The sequence below is a fragment of the Micrasema longulum genome, unplaced genomic scaffold (genome assembly GCF_059751315.1).
Source record: "Micrasema longulum isolate JH-2025_06_02 unplaced genomic scaffold, ASM5975131v1 h1tg001379l, whole genome shotgun sequence".
Classification (NCBI taxonomy): domain Eukaryota; kingdom Metazoa; phylum Arthropoda; class Insecta; order Trichoptera; family Brachycentridae; genus Micrasema; species Micrasema longulum.
In genome coordinates this window covers 538,912-561,094 of record NW_028278565.1, presented here as the reverse complement: position 1 = coordinate 561,094, position 22,183 = coordinate 538,912, and the positions used below count along the sequence as shown (strand labels likewise).

General features: G+C 32.2%; 1 protein-coding gene across 2 annotated transcripts in view; it reads right to left on the bottom strand.

Annotated features, from left to right (window-relative positions):
- LOC148275608 (protein Wnt-5b-like) overlaps positions 1-22,183 on the bottom strand; it is a 160,186-nt gene that overhangs the window by 6,148 nt on the left and 131,855 nt on the right. The gene's annotated exons all lie outside the window — the stretch shown is intronic.

Sequence of the window (22,183 nt, the reverse complement as noted above, 5' to 3'; positions counted from 1 at the left end):
AACTATCACTATGCAAAAAAACGTAGTCTATGGCGATGGAGTATCGTTATTCTGTTTTAATATTAATCTATTTTTCCATTAAGTATTTTCTCTAGAAGGTAATATTTTTCCGAGGTGAAAAGTAGTTTACGACAGTTTTCAGCTCTCCGGCTATCTCTATGCGAAAAACCAAGTCAATCGGTCGTTCCGTTGTGACGCGAAGGAAACACAAACAAACAATTGTGATTGTTCACGCTTTCGCATTTTTAGTATTACATTATTTTTTATATCACATAGTATATATTATTATGTGGTATGCATCCATCGATAATAATATTATGTTTATCCCTAACGGTTTTTTTAAATTACAAAAAAATACCGTATTTTTCGGACCATGAGACGCACTTTTTTACTCTGAAAATTCAACCAAAAATTTGCCAGTGTTTGAGTTTTTTTAGAAACTAATTCGAGAATTTTTAATATTTATTTAGGGATGAAATTTCTGTTAATGATGAATAGAAAATAATCTACTTAATGCACTTAGAGTTTTTTATGATATTTACGCTTTATCCATTATTATTATTCTCTACAATTTGTACCGAGTAAATCTCACGGCTCGGCGCGTTGAGCAACTTTTTTTCATTCATCCTATTTACAAAAGTCCATGTAATTTCATTGACACTTAAAGTAAGCACCTTCCCGTTACATTAATGCGGCCTGTAGGCTTATCAATCGTCCATTTCCGTTCCAACAAAGGCTCGCCTTACTACCGCGCTGTGCAGCGCCCGGTAAGTGGACAAGGAGCGATATTTATGTCTCGTTTCTGTGACCCCCAGAAGGGAAATCAATAAGAAATGCTCGTCCGACTTTCTGACTCGGGCGCAGTTCCCCAATCCCACAAATCTGACTTTATGGACATTCATATCGAATGTAGGAAGGACAATGAAGTATTAATAGGTGAGTTACGAGTCTGTGACAAGACAAGAGAGAATAGTTCATCTTATTGTGTAGTGGTTATTCCGCGTGGATACCGTGCGTGTCTCGGGTTCGACACCGAATCGGTCCACATGAAATATTGACTTGAAGGCGTTTCTCAAAGTTTAGTGGCTTCCGGTGTTCGGGTGGAATAGAGAAAACAGTTCGGTGTGAGAAATAGAACCAGAAACCTGGGTGGTATAAAGCATTACGCTCTGCTTTCTGGCCCATGACCTAAGCTCGTGAGGAGCACATTTGGACAAGCCACATTAGGGCTCAGGGCCTATCGGGCCTGTCTCAGCTCCCAGCCTTGCCAATTCATCAGCTGCCTCGTTACCGTCGATGTTTGAGTGTCCGGGTATCCAAATTAATACACTCGCCGACACAATTAAGCGCCCGTAGGCATTTTAAGGTTAATTTAGAATTGATCAAGGCAGAGCTCAGTGCTTTTAGAGCGTCTAATGTATACCTATAAATTCACTAAATTTTACCTTTAAAAATACGCCAGAAGAAGTGTACTGCCCTCGTAAGAAAAAAGGAAGCTTTTCAACAAAAATCACAGGTGAATTAAATATGAAGTAATGTTCTACAAAGAATTTTGAACCGTTTGATATAAAGCAAAAAGCAGTAAAAAAAATATTTCAGTAGGCAAGAAAATCGATGGTATGTTTTTTTTAGTTTTTAAATAAAAAATACAGTATCTTGAGATTTATAAGCTAACACATTGTGAGATTTGACACATAAAGGTTTTATGCTTAGGAACAATTGACATACTGCGTTTTACTTAAGATTATTTAGTTTTTGAAAGTTTTTTTCATTAACTTATTTTTTATTTGAAAATTTTATTTATTTACCCTTACGGATTATATTATTTATTTTACAAAAATAATTTGTAATTTATTATTCATACTCTGTTGCTGATAATAATATTTTTTACATCGTTTGGAAAGTTTGTCTGAGTCCTTTGTTTAGTTTTGTCTGGTAGTTTATTGTAAATATAATTTCGTAAATACTAAATATGACTTTTTGATCTTCTTTTAATATGTTTGTAATAAGATTACCCATATTCACTCTTTTTTATGAATTCGTGTAGCATGTAGTTTAAATAATAATATATAAAAAGTGTTTTGTAATTTAGCTGGTAATTATAAAGGATAACTTTATTTTAATACCCGTTTATTATTTAATTACAAGTATTTTATTATTAAATAAAATGTCAAATATTTTTTTTTTTTTATAAATAAAAAATAATTTGATTTACCTAATGCATTTTTATAATAATATAATATTATTAGAACACTCGTGCTTAGGTTTGTTAGTTTTTGTATTGAAAATAAAACGTTTTAGTATATATTTTCATCATCATCATACCTGATGGTGCATAGGGCACTGCATCGGTACAACGAATGCAACGTTTCTTGATAAGTTAGGTGAAAGCAAGGTGATCAGTCTTACGTTTCAGAAGCCAGTCCAGACCATATAACAAAAAACTACATACGGAACCTAACCTTACATCTTTCATTTTATTTGTGTTCATTTTATGCCGATTTTTTTTACGCCGGTGTCTCTCGGAACGGCACTCCGGCCTAAACGACGTTTACCTGTGTTTTATTGTTCCCGGACTGGCACCTGAAGCGTAAGATTGACCACCTCCATTTAACAAAAAATAACAGGATACGTTGTAATCGGAGTATTAATACACATGTTACATGGAGGTAAGGTGATTATTTCTACGCTTCAGTTGCTAGTCCTGGAACAATGAAATATTCCAGTATAAACAACCTTTAAAATAAATATTTAAAATCCACCCTACCAGGAATTAAATCCAGGACATCGATTATAGTAAGCGAACACGTTAACCACCCACAACGCGGCGGACATTTCTCCATTCGATTTCTTTAGTCAGGATTTTTATCTGAGAGCAGTCATCGTGTCGAAGGCACTTCTCCGGGGTTCTGGTTCTATTTTACACATAGAATGATATTCTCAATCCGCCTGGACACAGATAATATATATGTATATAATATTCATAACATCTTTTTGCATTTTCTTAGGTTTCCAGTATATTTACCACCTAACCACCGAGTAGATTGTTATTTGAGAGCAACAATGGATTGTAAATTAACCCGATGTAAATTGTACATCTATGTTTTAGAAGCCGAGTGCAGTATGGTATACTGAGTGTGTTTTGAGTTCTGAGTTAGAAACAACTTTACTATGAAACTCAATAATACAATGTATGAAAGATGTATGATGTACCAGCCAACACATTTTATGGTTTAGATATGTACCTAACGCCGATTTTGAAATATATTAGTTTGTTTTCTTGTTTTTTTTATTTTAAATATCATTCCAAAACAAAAATAGGATGTTGAAGTAGGGTCTTATATTATGCATGATGCATTTTTATGAAATAATTGGACGGGGAAAGCGTATGATAATCATATGAAATTTGTTCTATTGGTCTGTATAAATTGGTTATGTTTTTTTATGATTATTTTAGTTTTTGATTGTTTATTATGTTAATGATAATTAGGTTTATTGGATTAATTGCGTTTTTTTATTGTTATTATTATGTTAACTTTGTTAAATAGCTAATCTTAGACATGTTTCACATTTTGTAAAATGTTTCCCTCGGCACGGGACACCCCCGCGAGGGAACATTATTCTGTATAAAAAAAGAATACAAACAATGTAAAAGTATAAATAAATAAATCAAAATAAAATAAAAACCGTTCAAAACTAATTATTCAACAATGTTTTGAGTATGTCCAAATGCTTGCAGACTGGCTGAGTTTTCTCCCTAAGGAGTTGCTCATATTTAAATTTGTTGCAACAGACAGGGAAAACACTTTTGAGAAGGGAATATAGGAGTCTAGAATTTACAGGGCTTACGACCTGTCATTGGCTGGTTTAAGTGGGCACATTACACACCGTGTAACATTCACCATTCTGCCTATGTTTGAACATCCACATTTCCTCAACTCTTCCATTTGTTGACTTTTTGTGAAATATAGAGCTGAAACCTTTATCATGTAGGTGAGATTTATCCGGCTGAACCAGCCAATGACATGTCGTAAGCCTTTTGACTCCCATATTCCCTTCTCAAAAGTGTTTTCCCTCTCTGTTGCAACAAATTTAATTATTCAAAATATGCATTATAAATACTTAACTTTTACTTGCAACATATTATTCTTATAGGTAAACTTTTGAACTTACGAGAAATTTACGCCAGCACTTATTTCCAAAATGTATATACATATATTTTCACATTCATTTTTAAAGATCCAAAACCGTTCCAACGCATTCGTTAAGGATAGTTTAATAATTAAGATAATTTATTTGGATTTGTTTCGATCGTTTCTTTTTAAATTGTGCATTTAAAACGGATTAAATTACGTTATTTTTCTAATGTAAGGGATACATATTTTTTTCATTTTTACTAAATTACGTTAATGTTTTACTACTGTCACTTTTTTATAATTTTTGAGACTTATAGTATTCTCCCAGGATATCCTTAAATGATAATTCAATTTTTTAGAGAGCCTGCGTACAATTTAAATATAAGTAAAACTACATTTTTCCACAAGTATTAATTATATCTAAAGCTTTTCCTTACACACCCTCTCTGACATAATCAATCATATTACCTGGGCCCGATTACGATAGGAAGTTAAAAGAGTTATACTCAATTGTCTCTTAAGTAAAATCGAAATGTATAATTTAAAAAATATACGTATTTTTAAACATGAAAAATGAAAATAGGCATTTCTTTTTTTTGTACGAACATTCACATTTTCAGTTAAAAAAACGAATATACTTCATAGACAACTTAAGAGAACTACGTTAACTTCCCGTTTTAATAAGGGCTCTGGTACCTAAAGAATTTTCAAGTTTACGGTCAAATAAGATGATTTCGTTATTTTGTAAACCGCGTAAAGTGTGGATTATAATCATCATAAGTGATCAACCCGTTCAGCGGTATGGAATTCCATATATTATGTATTCTGACAGAGTTGATTGCACGTTGCATAGGATTGAATTGCAAATCGTGCTTTTCTAGGTGGTCCCATATATAATCCAACCGCAGGCAAGAAAATACACCATAATAAATATATAATAACTTACGTGTATATAAACGTTGATTAAATTATTGGTTTTTATTGCGTCGGGTTGTGTGTAAGAAGGCATTTGCATTTATTGAAAACAGTTGATGTATATTTTTTCTAATTGCGTTGACAAACATAAAGTAATAGAAACAAATCTTTTTTCCGTATTTTTTTTACTGAAATAGACAACGCGTAGGTTACATAAACTTTTTTTCATATTTCTTCGTGTATTTTTTATAGATACATCCATATGAGTTTTTGTATAGGGTTTCTAAACTCATCAAGATTATCTATGGCTTTCTTCAAATTACTTATTTACGAATGGTAGAACGAAACGATCAAACGAGATGAAGCGCATTTCATGAAAAAAAATATATATTTAATGCAGTCCCTGGGCCCGTATTACATTTTTTTGTTATTTTTATTATTTATTTGAAATTTATTTATAAACCCTTATTATGGATTACATTCTTTTGGCAAAATAATGTTTATTTTTTAAATTTGTATTCGATTGTTAATATTTTTATCATCTTTTGTAAAAGTTGTTCGAGTATTTTGTTTAGTTTTGTCTGTAAATTTATTGTATAATTTCATTATTATTTTTGGTATGTGTATATATATTTACATATTTATACACACACAATTCTGGGTTCATAAGCCCTGTAAACGCTCGAATATCCATAATCTTGAAACAAAAATTCTACCCATCTCTGTAGTGATATAAATAATATTATAATTTCATTCCCTGGTTTACTAGTCTCGACTGTCTTTGCCTCGTTTTAGAATGCTGTATGTGATATTGTTCTGATATTCTAATATTGTGCCTATGTTGACTACATTTTTTAAAAAGTTTTAGTTCTTCGTCTACATCAGTGGTTAATTTATGCATAAATTTTAAGGATTCTAGTTGAAAGGGTTTATTTATATTTGATTGTTTAGTTTGTTTCAAGAGTTCTTTAGTTTCTGTTAGGTAAGGGAGTTAATAGTAAGTTAACAGAGTTGTCTCCGGTTTTACACTAAGAAAAACCGAATTTTCCATTTGAAAAATTGAATACAATATAATTTTTATAAAGTATGTTCTACTTTTGGTAATCCGCGGAGATATACTTCAAATTTTCAAATAAGTATTTACATATTTTCGAGCGTGAAATTCTATCGACAACTGAAGATAACTCTGTTAACTTCTCATTGTAATCGGGGCCCTGCTGTTGTTCACAATGGTATCACGTATTCAGGGTCATTTTTTGTATGATTTTTCCAGTATTAGCTTTCATTGGCAGATACCGCGGCTTATTACTTCTTCCGGAATTTTATGCCGCTAAGATCAGGGATAGTAATATAAAAAGTCGAAAAGTTCGAAAGTTTTTAAGGCCTTTTATCGAGATGTGTTTACCTTTTTTACTGATTAGCAATTTAGTTATTTTATGTACCTACCTACCAGGCGTTGGTGGCCGCGGTAGTATTATTTTGAGGGACAGGTTCTTCTTTATTACCGTCTTTTCGATCGTTCCGAAAAAAACGAAAATTCATTGCATCGCCCAAAGGGCTGAAATTTCTGAGTTTCCGAGATTCCAAGTAAGTCCTGATAAAATGAGGCCCGAAGAGCTTATCAATGGATGCTTGATACCCGATCGTTACCTGCTAGTGATGATACATTATCATCATGTTTAAAAACCATTTAGTATCTATATACTAAATATATCTTTTATGCCTAAAATGCATTTCTGTCTGCATATTTAAAAATGCACTTCTGTTTTTCCCACTTTTATACCAATATACTAATTTTTAAGGATACTCTTATTATTTTTTTATACTACTAAATATAGTTTCGTATCATTAAAATCAACAAAATAATAGTAATATTTTATTTTTATTTTGTTGATTTTAATGATACCATTATTTTGTATATTTGATTATGTGTGAATCATAATTTGTATAGTTTTTATTTTTTTTAAATTATTTCTGATTATCGTTTTTGCATTGTATTCTTTGGAATTTTATTATTTATTACTTATACCTTTTTTGTGGGTTGTTATTCTATTGCATCACATGCCATTATAATTTTACTGTGTATTTTTATTATTAATTATTACGGCTTGACACGGGCATAGCCTAAAAAGCCTTAATAAGTTCATTAATATGTCATTTTGAATGAATAAATTAATAAATAATTAATTTAAAAAATGTGTAAAGATGATTTTTTTGACATTTTTCTTTTTCTTCTAAAAATCATTTTTGTATATTTTTGTTTTTATTTGTATATATGTATGTAAAACATTTAAAAGCCTCAAAGACGTTTAAATAAGTAAATATACTTGTTTAAATGTTTTTGATAACAATAATAAATAAATATACTTTACAAATCTCAAGGGATTTAATGAAATACCTTTTAAATAGATAAAACACGGCACGCGTGTTTCAAACTTAATGCAGCATAGATTCAAAACTGGTATAATAAATTATTAGTAAGTAATAATTGTGTCTAACAAAGGAATCAATCACAAAAAATGACGTGATGCTATTACAATGTTTTGTTAATAATAATTGCTTTTTAACACGAAACGTTTACGGTGGGAAGTAAAATTGAATAATAATTTTACGTGCTTAAAGCAGAAGATGGTTTTGTCTATGGAAGAGAGTTAGCTATGAAAGATGATGAGGGAAATCGAATAATAAAACTTATTTAAAGAATGACTTACTAAGAGACAATAATTGATAATACTATTAAATGTCAATTATATACTGTTTACAGTCCCATGTCGGTGGAGATGTTTTAAATAAAATATAGAATCGATAAAAATAAAAAAAAGACACAAACATTCAAAAGAACAATTGCAGTGAAAGCATTCCCTCCACATACCCGAAAACCGTTTTAAAAACCGTGCCTCTTCCGATCGGTTTCTCTCATACTAAAAAACTATTTTTATGTGACTAAACGAGTTACTGTTTAACCCTAAAAAGATAACTATATTTTATAGTTTATTAAAGATAACCTTACTTCGATTCGATGTGTGTATGTTTGAGTACACATATTTTGGATTGTGTATATATTTAAATGTCAGCCTCGTGGTGTAATGGTCAGCGCGTTTATCTACCATGCAATAGGTCTCGGGTTCGATTCCCGACATGGATGATATGAAATATTTATATAATAGGTTGTGTTCCCGTGACTAGTGTTGCGGACTCACGGACCACAACTAGATTTCCATTTTCTAATGGTGAGTTATGTAAAACTCGTTGAAAATGGGCACCAAAATTGAAATATTTGGGTAAATTATAAGAAAGCCAATACTTCTTTTAATTTTATTTTTTTTAAAGGGGTGTTTTCACACCACAATATTTCGTAGTCCTTGGACTGGCACCTGAAGCGTAAGACTGATAATCTTGCCTTCGTGTAACAAAACTGATCAAGATACGTTGCGGTCGGTGCACCAATGCAGTGCTCTATGAACCATTAGATGCGGAAACGGAATGATGATGAATTAACATAGCTACATAAAATGATAGATGTTTTTTTTTCTTTTATAATCTATTTTGATGTATTTAGTTAATGTTAAAACTGTAACTAAATAAGTCATTTGAAGACATGTAATTTCAAATATATATGATAATCAAAATTTAAAATTATAAGAATTAAACAAAAAAAAATACACGAACCTACTCATAATGACACGTATGGTAGGTAAAAACAAGTATTAAATTCAGTTACAAAAATTTGTTTCCAATATGCTTTTTTTTATAAAATAATAACACCAAGCATGGCTTTTCTTTAAAATAATAAATAAAAACATTGATGAATACAATGGCCTTCGTAGCAGCCCATAAATTGTTTACCTTCATAAAAAACTTCTGGTCCAATGGCAACTCCCTTATTTTTATTTTTTTATTATTTTTTTATTTTTATTTAATAGCATAATTATACATTTTTACAATTTAAAAAAAGTTTCACTTGTTATATTTTTACTAAAACTAAAATCCCACCGAGCCACTTTTTGTAGCTTGTCGGTGAAGATTATATTTATACTGACTTAATAATATTATTTACATTTATAAAAACAATGAATAACTGATAAAAAATAACAGCCGGAAAGATCAGAATAAACATGTTTATACAAATAATAATATATAACTTTATTTTTTAAATACAAGAAAATATATGAAAAATTAAAATATTTACCCCTAAGCTACTATTCATATATAAATTCTTGATCGAGTAGCCACTCTCTTGTTTTGCTCTTGTTACAATGTGAGTTAAATTTAAGTTCTTTTGGTAATAAATTAAAAATTCTAGGTACCAAATATTTGAGAGTTCTATTTCCATATTTATTACATACTTTTGGTACTACCAAGCCATCATTAGACGTGAAGCGTGTATTATGTTTATGTTTGAGAGGAAACTTGAATGCATTACTATTAAATTGTTCCAAAATGATGCAAAGCCACAGAAGTCAACTGATTTTTATCATTCGAATAATTTCTATCAAACTTTTATGTTATTTATATATTATGTAGGTGCATATATTATGCATTAGTATGTTCGTTTTGAACCAACGGTCGCGCATTGTCATACCTTGTTTTATTGTTGACATTGTATCGTATTCACTGCATTTTGTGGTTTCCTGCCGTTTTATATGGGACTCGTTGCACATTATTCATTCAGTGTTTTTTTTTCAGAATAAGATTTTGAACTTTACCAAACTTTAAAAAAATACAATTATAACATTTCTTGACTAAAATATTTACAAAAAGGTTTCGAAAGTGGGTATAAATCATATATTTTTAAAAAAATAATCAAACTTCTTACCAAGCTCTTTCTTGTACCCTTTTCAATATAATTACAAGTTTTTTTTTTATACTTACGCACTCAAACACACGCACCCTCTCCCTCATTCATTCAAACATACACACATTCACATACACACATGAATACAAACGTCGCACACGTACAATTCAATAAACTCTTTTCATATATATAATGTATTATTAGATTAACAGTGGATTTTTAAATTGGCTCTAGTATTTATTTTTTATTTCTACTTTCTTTTCTTTTTCTTTTTTTTTCTCTCTTACTATTATATATGTTTATATATCTGTGTGGATTTAAATGTGAATATGTAATATTTTATACGTATTTTATATATATTTTTTAGACACTATAAGTATCATTTATTCAATCATGTAAATGAATGTCTCGACACGGGTTGTGAGGTATTCATATTTTTTTTAAAGTTTTATGTAAAACGTGAAATAATAAATAAATAAAAAAAACTTTTTTTTTTATGTAATAGCTGTTAAAATCCCAAATAAAATAAATAAAATAATTAGGTGCAAAAATAGGAACAAAAGTGATAAGACCTAATAAAAATGCAATTGCCAAACTTTGCGTATCATGTATGTATCATAAAAGCTCCCTTGTTGTGAAACATGTTATATGTTATGAAACATGCTCCTATCAGCTTTGTTAACTTTAACGATAATATTGTATTTAGGTAGCATGTTTTACTGAAGTTATAGTATAGCATTAAGACTACGTAATAATATTTAACTCAATGCTTTACTATTGATTAAATCGACAACTGAATGCACTCGTACATAGCAAGCTAATCTATAAAACTATTATAATAAATTCTGCATTTACCGTAGACTTAATTCTCTAGCGATTTTATCACAGGTGCATAAGGAGAATCGATTTATTTATTCAAAAGGAATACTTTATGTATATATTCCATCTTAATATTATAATTAATATCTAGTGTTTCTTTATGAATGCAGTATATTACGACTGTTTATTTTCTTAACGAAGTAAAAACTACTAAAATGAACAAAAATGATTTTTTAGAAGTAGACAGTATTTATAATAAAAATAACTGAAAAAAAATGTGTTTACAGTCTTAGAATTTTGAATTTTGAATAGTCTTAGAATTTTTCAACAATATTTTGAGTTAGTCCAAATTTTTTTAGACAAGGACTGGATTCAACTCTCCGGGGAGCTGTTAATATTAAGTATTTTTAATACTAACACATGATAACTTTTGTTGATAAATCCACCTGGTCTATAAAGAAGTATAGAAATTTTTTTTTAAAAAATTCAGGCGTTGCCTAGTATGTAGGTGAAATAATTTAATTACACGAATCTCACTGGCATAAATAAAGGTTTCAGCTCTTTAACTTCACAAACATCAACAGATGAAAGAATTGAAGGAATTTAGATTTTCAAATATAGGCAGAATGGTGAATGTTACATAGTGTGTAAAGTGGCCACTCAAACCAGCCAATGACAGGTCATAAGCCCTGTAGATGCCTATATTGCCTTCTCTAAAAAGTTCTTCATCTCTGTTGTAATCCGTTAATTAGAATTTAGAATAGTCTTAGAATTTTTCAACAATATTTTGAGTTAATCCAAATTTTTGTAGACAAGACTGGATTCAACTCCCTAGAGAGCTGTAATAATTAAGTATTTTTAATATAAACATACTACAACTATTGTTGATTAATTCACCTGGTCCATGAAGAAGTATGGATATAAGAAAAAAACATTGTTTTCAGGCGTTGCCTAGTATGCAGGTGAAATAATTGAATTACACGAATCTCACCCGCATAAATGAAGGTTTCAGCCCTTTTCAAAACATCAACAGATGAAAAAATGGAAGGGATATAGATGTTCGAATATGGGCAGAATGGTGAATGCTCTACAGTGTGTATAATATATATTATATATTCAAATTATGTACAAAAGTAAACAAAATCTAGATCGCGCCAAACAAATAATAAATAAAAGTTTTTACTGGCGCGTTTCTCATACATTATTTTTTTAAAATAGTAAATTATCAGAATATATCAAATAAACACAAAAATAAACAACAACAAAAACAACAGAACCCTGGAGAAACTCGGTCGGGTAGAGCCGAGGATAATATCCACACTCTCTCATGTAGAGATATCTCAGAAACATCTTTTGGATTTTCTCCATCATAAGACAGTACTTCAGTTCACGTGGGCCCCAAATCATCGAGCCACTCTCGAGTCTACTTCGCACCGAGGAGTTGAAAAGAATTCTCAGTACGCGGGTATTTTCGAAAACCCTGGCAGTACGCAGTCCTTACAGAATCCTTACATCTTCAATGATTTACCACTGATTGCCTCTATGGGATCATGAAATGTCAGGGTACTCACAAATCTAACGCCCAGACCTTAACATTTTATGTTCTTTATTTATTTAACTTTTTGTCCATGATGTTGTTTGTACATTGGCGGGCTTATTGCCAAATGGCAAGTTCTTCCAACCAACCAATAAAATAATAGTTTTTTATAATTCAAGTTACGAAACATATTAAACAGAAAATAAATATTAAAAAGCCAAAGATATATAAAAATAGAAATAAACGTATTTGTTAATAAATAACTTTAAATCAATACTTGGGTATTACTCGATGGGTAAAAGGAAAAAAGAGGAAAGAGGAAAGGAGGATAGATAAAGGAAGAGAAAGGAGATGTTTATTCAGACGTGATTTAAACAGAGATACTGTAGTAACATCTTTGACGGTGGATGGGAGATGATTTCACAGTCGAGCGGCATGGACACGATATGAGTTAGAGAAGAAAGAGGAATTGTGGATGGGTTAATACCTAAAATAGTTTTTTGAGAATGAGAACGAAGAGGTAGACCGTAAACTGATAGACTTTGAAATTTTTCACGCAAGTATATAGGAGCGTTAGGACTATGAAGTACTCGTACATTAAACAGAAGTGAGAGGGACTGATAGTCTCTCCGCTGTCTAATTTTGAGCCATTTCAGTTGCCTACGATAGTTAAAAATGTGGTCAAATTTCCTAAGACCAAAAATGTACCGTATACATGTATTCTGAAGTTCAAGTTTATCGAGTTGCTCACCGCTTAAATCGGTCATGGAAACATCAGCGTAATCTAGAATGGGTAGTAGTAATGCTTGAACAAGGGTGCATTTAGTATTAAAAGGTTAGAATTTTTGCAACCTTTAGTGAGTGTATACTGGAAAATATTTTGCGGCTTAATTCATCAGTACTCCTAGATTTTTTACGGATTTCCAGTATTGAATATTGGTACCATTGACATCAAGAGAATTATGTGGATTATGTGATTACGTCTAACTTTCTAAGCAATCTTTGACTAGCCGTAAACATAATTTGTGTTTTAGATGGGTTTATAAGTTAACTTTTTAATTTTAATTCTTTATTCTTAATTTTAACTTTTAATTTGAATTTTTAACTTAATTTTAATTTAAACTTTTTATTTTAATTTTAACTTTTACTTTTGATCGTAATTTTAACTTTTGATTTCATTTCTTAATTTATACTTACTTACATCTTCTACCTGCATCTAATAAATTATTGTTGGTTGTGAATTTTTACAAATAAATTTAAATGTTCATGGAAGCAGAGAGAGGGGGAGGAAAGTAGAGTAGCTATACAATGACTTTTCCTTTTTATGTACTTTTTATTAAATATTTATATTTTTACTTTTTTAGAATTCAATTATATTTCGCCTTTCCTCCTGCATTCATAATAAATTCGTGTAAAATCTGTAATTGGTCTTACTTTTTTTAATTGTTCTTTTGTACCTTGTTTTATATAAAGACTGTATGATTTCATTAATAAATAAATAAATAAATGAGTAAACCATGCTCTTTTGTCCATGTTGATACGCAATTTAGTGTATTAGACATCGATTCTATTGCTTCGCTGGTGCTTTCAGGTCTGCAATGAAGATATAGTCGTAAGTCATCTGCATAGATATGATATGAACAATTGAGACATTCTGCTATCGGAAGCTAACCCTAGTTATCCAGTTTAGATTATTCTGCCTAATCTTATTCGGTATTACGATGATGATGGTGATGAAGTATCATCAAGCAGGTTCTCCATCCACCCAAAGCGAGAGCATTGATGTGGCTGACGTGTTTATGAGACTATTAAAGCCGAGTTTTGTAAGTGAGCGTATGCGCATGCGCATTCAGCGAATGATTATCCGTAATGGATTCTCCTCACATAACTCCACTTTATATTCCATTCATCATGGAACCACTTACACCATAATATATACGGCTTACTATAACTCAAAGATAACGCCGAGGAAATTCCAAGCTTTTATCGCCAATCACTGTTAAACTGTATGCTTAGTATTCGCACGAGCAAAAAATATGGCTTGTTGTCTAATTAGAAAATTCAGTGCTACGGAGAATTACATTATATACAGGTTGACTGGAACTGAACCCGTTATAGCAAATTCGCATATAGAGGAGGTTATTTGCTAATTATTGGACCTCACTTTCCTTACGTAAAGTTTTATAGTTTGCGAGAAATGTAATTTTATACTTTATTGAGATTTTTTCCAAAATTTGACCTTCAAGCATTCAGAACTTTAATACCCGTATGCAGAGACAAACCTTAAGGTGAGGAATGTACATTCTATTGTCTTCACCTTCGGGTTATTCTCTGCATTTGAAATTAGAATGTACTTTCCTCACCTTAAGTTTTCTCTCTGCATAGCATTTGAAATTAGAATGTACTTTCCTCGCCTTAAGTTTTCTCTCTGCATACGGGTATAAGTCTTTTCATTATTTTAGTTTTTTTTAGGGGTAAAAAATAAAATATTACTGTACATAAACACTGAACTGAACTAAACTGATTTATATTGAATTATTTTCAAAAGTACCTATTTAATGTTATTTCATAATGCAATTTACTAAGTATAAGTTTTTTTAATTGTTAATTTTTATGATTCAACACGGGTCTTAAAAAGCCATAATAGGTTACTGAATGTGTTAACAAATGTTACTTGAAATGAAATGAAAAAAAAACTAATAAATTAACCGTTATTAAATCCAAACATTCAACGCAGTAATTAATTAAACCGCAGTAAATATGAAGACAACTTTCTCTCACTGTGTTCGTGTACTCGCTGTGCGTTGGTTGATTGGAGAAATAATAATGTATTGATGAAGATATTAAACTGATTAACAATTTATTACCAATTAATTGAATCCGAGATGACCACTTTGACTGGTTTTGGGAACTACCTTAAAACTGTGTTCAGATCCTAAGACATCAATTTCCAACACACATAATAATGATGATATTTAAAACTTCGCGATTTGGAAATTTCTCGCCCGTGACGTCACAAGTTATTTACGGTGAGTTGTCCTGATTTCCCGGTAGCCGGAAATGTATCACAACACTCTGTCATCGCTTGATTTCGGAAAACCAGTGACTTCATTCAAAGTAGTACTTTTTTATCAAAATCTTTTTTTTTTTAATTCATACATTTTTGAGAAACTTCGCCATACGATTAAATACTCTAATTTTTACCACGCGTAAGAATATATTTTTAATATTCCATTTACCTTACTGAACTTACTTATTTATTCATTTTATTTCTTGGAAAAGTGCATACGTATACATATTTCTAAGTGTGGTCTAATAATTACATAACATGTCGTACATATATATTATATTAGGTCTAACTTAAAAACTGGATTTTTTTTTAGAAATTTGAACGTTTATTAAAGACAATTCTGTTATTCAACGTATTGTCTATCGAAAGTTACCACATTTCCCTATCTTTCTGGCCGGTCATCTTTTAAATCAAAGAACAAATTAAGCCATTTTTTTATGCCTCGGACTGAAGTGAATTGTCTTCCGAAAAGTGCGTTCTGCATCGACTAAAACAAATGGAAGTCAGAAGGCGCCAAATCTGGATAATATGGCGGGTGGGGCAGAACTTCCCTTCCGCTATTTTCCAAATAGTTTCTAACCGGTTAAGCAATATGTGGCCGAGCATTGTCACGTTGGGAAATCAATATCTCGTGTCTGGTCTCTCATTCTGGCCGTTTTTCCTTCAATGCTCTCTTTAAACGAATCAATTGTTAAATAGGTACGAAGGTTTTCACGGTCACTGTTCACGGTCACTTTTTCAGAGCCAGACCGCGAAACTTCAGAGGAACATTTCTCATGATAAGCTTTAAAAAAAATCCCAATATTTTTTTTTTCCAAAAACTTGTTTAATTTTTTTTTTTTAAATTACACAATCTCAAAATAGAGTAAATCTTTAATTTCTCGGGCCAACTTCCTTCCTACAAACCCCTACCCCATTTACATTAGTTGCATTAATTTTAATTTACCACCTGAATTCGGATCAGAATGTTACAACCTCACCGAGGATAACTGTCCTCTGTTCTTCGGGTAAACGGTATTAACTGTCACTGCGAGTGCAGGAAATTGTGTACACACGTAACCACTGATAAGTTATTTGAGTCGTTGCCGTTGTAAATTATCGATCATTTTGTCGATTGTCTATTAGGTTTTAAGTTATAAAAATCTATCGTGTCATCGCGCGCGACTGTTCAAGATCTAGTGCCTTATTCAAACCAACATCCTGTAGAACTTGCTCACGAGAAAAATATCGAACAATAAGGTTTTGAGAACCCCAGTATAAGGTGAGTGATTGTATTAATTTTGTATTGGAGTTCAGCAGCAATATTAACAACGCAATGTGTAAAACCGCGGACCAGCGACTATCGATCATGCACCCAGCTTTCATCCGGTATGTAGCATTTTTCTTTCATCCGATAACTTTAGGAAAAATAAGAGATCGGTTCATACGTTTGTATACTGTTCTCAAATAATGTATAATGATGAATTAAGTGCAATATTTCCTCATGATAGGAATGTATTGGCTGTGGGATGAGATTGTATTACGAACTAATGATGATGTTAGTACCTATTTTTACCAGACTACCTTTGATATCACTCCCATTTTATTTTGAAACCGATTAATTCTAATTTATTTATTTGGCCTCCAAGTAAGAAAAAATAGAATATGGCGTTTTTAACAGCAAACTAATATTTACATCATTACGTAATGACCTTGACGAGAGTTGAACCTAATACCATATGCATAGTAACACAACGCGCTAACCACTACTTACATACAATATACGGTCAGTATCTATGTACACCCGTTAAACATTTCGAAAATGTAAAACACTATAGTATTAAAACCAATAGCAATGAAAAATGCTACTATATGTATATAACCCTTTCACTACCAATAACGTTATTTCAACACTCCAATATTCGCATCAATATTATTGCAGTAGCCGCCTCGTATCTGCGTTTTGTGATTGTTTATTCTTTTACAAGTTTAGTAATTTTTTTTATAATTAAAAATAATGTCTCTGGAGTCCCGTGCCGAGGGAAACATTTTACAGTATTTTGAACAATATTTTACTTTGAACATTTATTATTATTATTATGGATAACTTATATAGCGCCATTTTCGTAACAAAATACCTCAAGGGCGTTTTACATAGTGATTATTTTGAATTTGTAATTTAATTAAAATAATTTATTTTGTTGTCACATGCTACGGATTTATTCAAATGATTTAGAGAACAAGTGGGTAAGTTTTTTCCGAAACGTCACTTCACTTTCACAGCCTCGCACCTCTGCTGGGAGAGCATTCCATGCCATAGGGCCTGTGACCGCAAATGCGTGTTCGCTAAATTTAGTGCGCTGTTTGCGTAGAGGTATAATAACTTTTCCTCTCGCCGTAGACGTAGCTGATCTTAGCGTGAGACGCCTGCTAGCTAGTTCATCTGGAATGCATAGTTCCCTTAGATATTCCGGAGCAGAGTTGTGCAGTGACTTATGCATAAGCCAACAGAGTTTGTATTCGACCCTCTGTGGAAAACGTAGCCAGTGTAGTTCCCGAAGTAGTGGAGTGATATGACTGAACTTAGAGATTCCGAAAATAAGTCTCGCTGCGGCATTCAATACAGATTGTAGGCGAGTCATTTTGTTCATTGGTAGACCTGCGTAGATACCATTGTAATAATCGACTCTAGACACTACAAACGCATTTATTAATTGACGGGCGGCATCAACCGGCAAATTTTTGCGTATGCATTTAATTTGTCTCAGCTGGTAGAAGCATGAACTTATCGTTCTACTAATTTGAGCGTCAAGAGAAAGGTCAGAATTGAGTTAAACTTCCAGTAGTTTAACGGTGGGTAAAGCGGTACTCCCTACATTGGGTAGGGCCGTATCCTAGATCAAATTCTGTCGTCTGGCTGAAGCGACCCATAGTTGTTCAGTTTTTGATGGGTTTAATGTTAGTCTGTTTTCAACCATCCAGTTTCCTATTTTCTCGATGCATCCATCAATTAAATTGACAAGCACACTTCTCTCGCCTGATTTGCAATAAAAATAAATCTGAGTATCATCTGCGTAGCAGTGAAACCACAATCCACATTCTCTGATAATGTTCTCTATATCTTTAGTGTAAAGGAGATAAAGGAGTAGTCCGAGTACTGACCCTTGAGGCACTCCTGTAGACACCCGAAAGTTGTTTGAGCTTTTACCCTATTTATCCTATAAAAACACTTTTTTCCTTTTTGACCTGATTCACTCTTCAATCCGTGCGCAATTTGCCCCCATTATCCACTTTTTAAAAGCAATTTTATAGTAGGAGTACTTAACTCTTAAAAGACTGGCAAAAAGTCTCTTTGCGCAGGGTGATGCAACATCGTGTTACCACTAGTAAAAGAAGAGATATTCTAATGTTCAGCCATTTGAAAAAAAAACATGGAGACATACTGTTTAATAATTCATTTATGCAAACAAACATATAATTTAGCCCTATTATGGCAAAATAAATTATAAATCATAAATACGCCGCTCATATTACGCGCGTGCATCCCCCAATACTGTCATCAACCGACTGAAGAGTGAATCTGTTTTAGATAACGCCCGCCTCAGAACAGCGTCACTGTCTTCCTTGTTATGAGTTATATCTTCGTGCTCTCTCTTATACAGGTATGTTGCTGAATTAGCGGACATTCATTCTTCGCGTAGCAAGGATAAATATTTTTTGTATTAACATCCAGCACAGTAAAACAAATTTTACTTTTGAAATCCGCTGTAAAAATGTTCATTTAAAGATTACGAAAAATACGATTTCATAATTTAAAAAAATAAGAGAGACATATCAAGTCTTATGTCCTATGTCGACTAGTGTGACATTACAGCCACACAAGAGTTAAAAATTGTCCTAATGGACAATAGAAGTAATAGTTAGTGCACTTTAGTCGAAAAGTAGACCAAAAGTCGTTTTAATTTTACTCGTAAATTGTTTTTGCAGCATCAGGGTGGAATGTCTAGTAATTGCGTTTGTTTTATAGGAGGCAGTGTATAATTTTTTAATGCTTGTAGCAGAAGAAACTTTATTTAGGTTTTTTTAAACCTTAAAGCATTTGTGTCCGTTTTTCACTACTTAAAAACTTTTCGCAACTTAAAAAATTGTGATGATACTTTGAGGCTTAAATTAATAAAGAAGAACGATAATATAGCTATCTTTTTCGCTCACTCATAAAATATAGTAATGTCGCATAGGCCGTGACTATAAGTTTGAATACTGACAAGTTTTAACTTGATGCCGCGCCGACTCGAGTAATTTGGTAAATTAAACAATATGGAAAGATGAAATAGTTGCGTAGTTGCAAAGTAAGTTTGTTTTATATGTTTGTTGTTTATTTCGTCTGTTTATAAGATTTTTCTTGAAATCAGAATGAAAATATCGGATGTCATTTAATGTGTCACTACCGATTTCTGTGAATAAACAGTTCTTTTTATTTGTCCCAAAATACGGACATGGCCAAAAATTCATGTCGGATGTATAAAATCAAATATATGAACTTATTAAAATACACTTTTAAAGGATATTACTGAATTCAAATAAAATATTTATATACAGCGATATCCGTTTAAAAGGACCCAAAAAAATCATTTCGTAAAAGAAAAACAAAAACTCATTTGACATGTACTAAAAGCCTAATTGATCAGAAAAATGAAAATGAATTCATTAAAATAAAAATGTATTACTATTTCATTGGTTGCCATGATAAGGGTTAACAGATTTAACATCTTTTTTTAGTCGAGGGAGTTTGTTCTGATTTTCAGAATAAATTTTATGGCAGATTTTTTTTTGCTTGGGCAATGTCTCATATGGATCCGAAAGGGTTGAAATGTATTATTGATGAAGTAGATTTTTGATCCATAATGGATTCCGTGCCTCTTTATCTGATATGGACCGTCCACAGTCCACAGATCGTGAGCATCCATCAGGCGACGTGATTTACTGCGCCGGCCATCTTCGACAGCTGACAGACGTCATATCTGACATTCGGCAGTGCTTGTCAACTGGCAATCACCGGTAGTCGGCAAGAGACAGAAGGTAGGTACCGCCACATGCGGGTTAGACAGATACCGCTTATCTATTTACTTTGGGATGAGGGGGATTAGCGTAACTGTACGCATGAAGTCATTTTAATAGTTTGGTTGATTGAACTTTATGATGCTTTTATGAACAAATAAACATATTACAACAGAGATGAAGAACGTTTTTAGGAAAAGAAAATAAATTATTGGCATTTACAGAGCTGAACCTGTCAAGGGATAATTTATGTGGCAACTTCACGCACTGTGTAACATTCACCATTCTGCCTATACCTGAACATCAGAGTTTCTTCAATCCGTCTATCTGTTGATTTTTGTGAAGTTAAAGAACGGAAGACTTTGTTTGATGTGACTGAAAAAATGTTTAAAAAATCATCTGAAAATATTTTTAATAAAATGACCAGCCAATGACAGGTCATAAGCCTTGTAAATATCGTATTCCTTTCTTTAAAATGTTTTCGATCTCTAATGTAATACGTTGTTCTTGGACGAGTCAAAACATTGTCAGCAAAAGGACTTTATTTTATTGATGATTTTTTAAGGAATTATATCGTAACTATTACCTATATATTCTTTTGAGTGTGTCATATCCTGCTGGAGGGTGGGGTTCCATAAACTGCTGCGAACGCCCAGTTGCATTCCACCGGCAGCACCACTGACTAGTCCAACTCGTTAGCGTCCACGTCACGACCCTGGGCAATGGGATCACACTCATAACGGGGTGATCACAGCAGACAACGAGAGGATGATAGGCGAGTTTCTGGCGCCTCCAAACCAGAACCAACCAGCTAAGGAAAGGTTACCCCGGCATAAAAATCCACCAAAGAAACAAACAAAACAAACAAAAAAACCATCACGCCGTTACCCCGTAGGGGTAGGGAGAGAGGATAGAACGCCATATCACTCTGTCTTTGCATACAAACCTCGCTTTCTCTACATCCATACATCTTCCCATGCACGCACGCTGATTATTCCAACTCTTGACATGTCCATCTTCAAGTATTTGTTGGATTTGGTCACGTCATGTCTTGCTCGATTTTCCTCTATTTCTGCATCCATCAACGTTCACATTGTAAAGATGTTTAGTCGTTCTTTCGCTGACCATTCGCTCTACATGTCCGAACCGACGCAGAGCTCCTTTCTTGATTTTGTCGATTATTTTATTATTTATTTTATTTTTTATTTATTATTTGCGCATCTATCGTATATAGTTTTATCACCATTCGCCTGAGAGATTGCATTTCAACAGAATTCAACCTGCTTACATCCCTGTTTTTCCAAGTCGATACTTCGCTCCTATGGATCAGAGTCAGGACCATGACTCTATTGTGAACTGCTAATTTTATCTCTTTCGAAAAATACATATTTGCAAATTATAACCTTTTTATCTGAATATTCTAATATTTCAATAGAGATGAACGAATGATCTCATCAAGTCGGAAACGTACGTCTAGAGATCTAGTTGTATTTCGGACACACATGACTATATTTCTTATTCGCCTGAACACAGGCCATGCCAAAATGCAAATACTTATTAACAAAATGAAGTCCTGATAAAAAAAATAAAATCGTTTTCCGTAACACGTTTTCAAGTTGCCTACATAAATTATCTTTTGATTTGATTACAAACGTATAATGCCAAGATCTTTGTTTACTCTTAAAAGGCGGACATTTGAAAAAAAATGTAGAGGCGTACTGTGTAATATTTTTTTTTCCCCGTTTTATAAAAATAATAACATAATTTAGGCTCGTTACATCAAAACAAATTAAAAATCGTAAATACGCCAGTCATTTAACTAACGTGCACTCCCGCTATCTGCCAATAACCGACTGATTGAATGAATGAGAAAA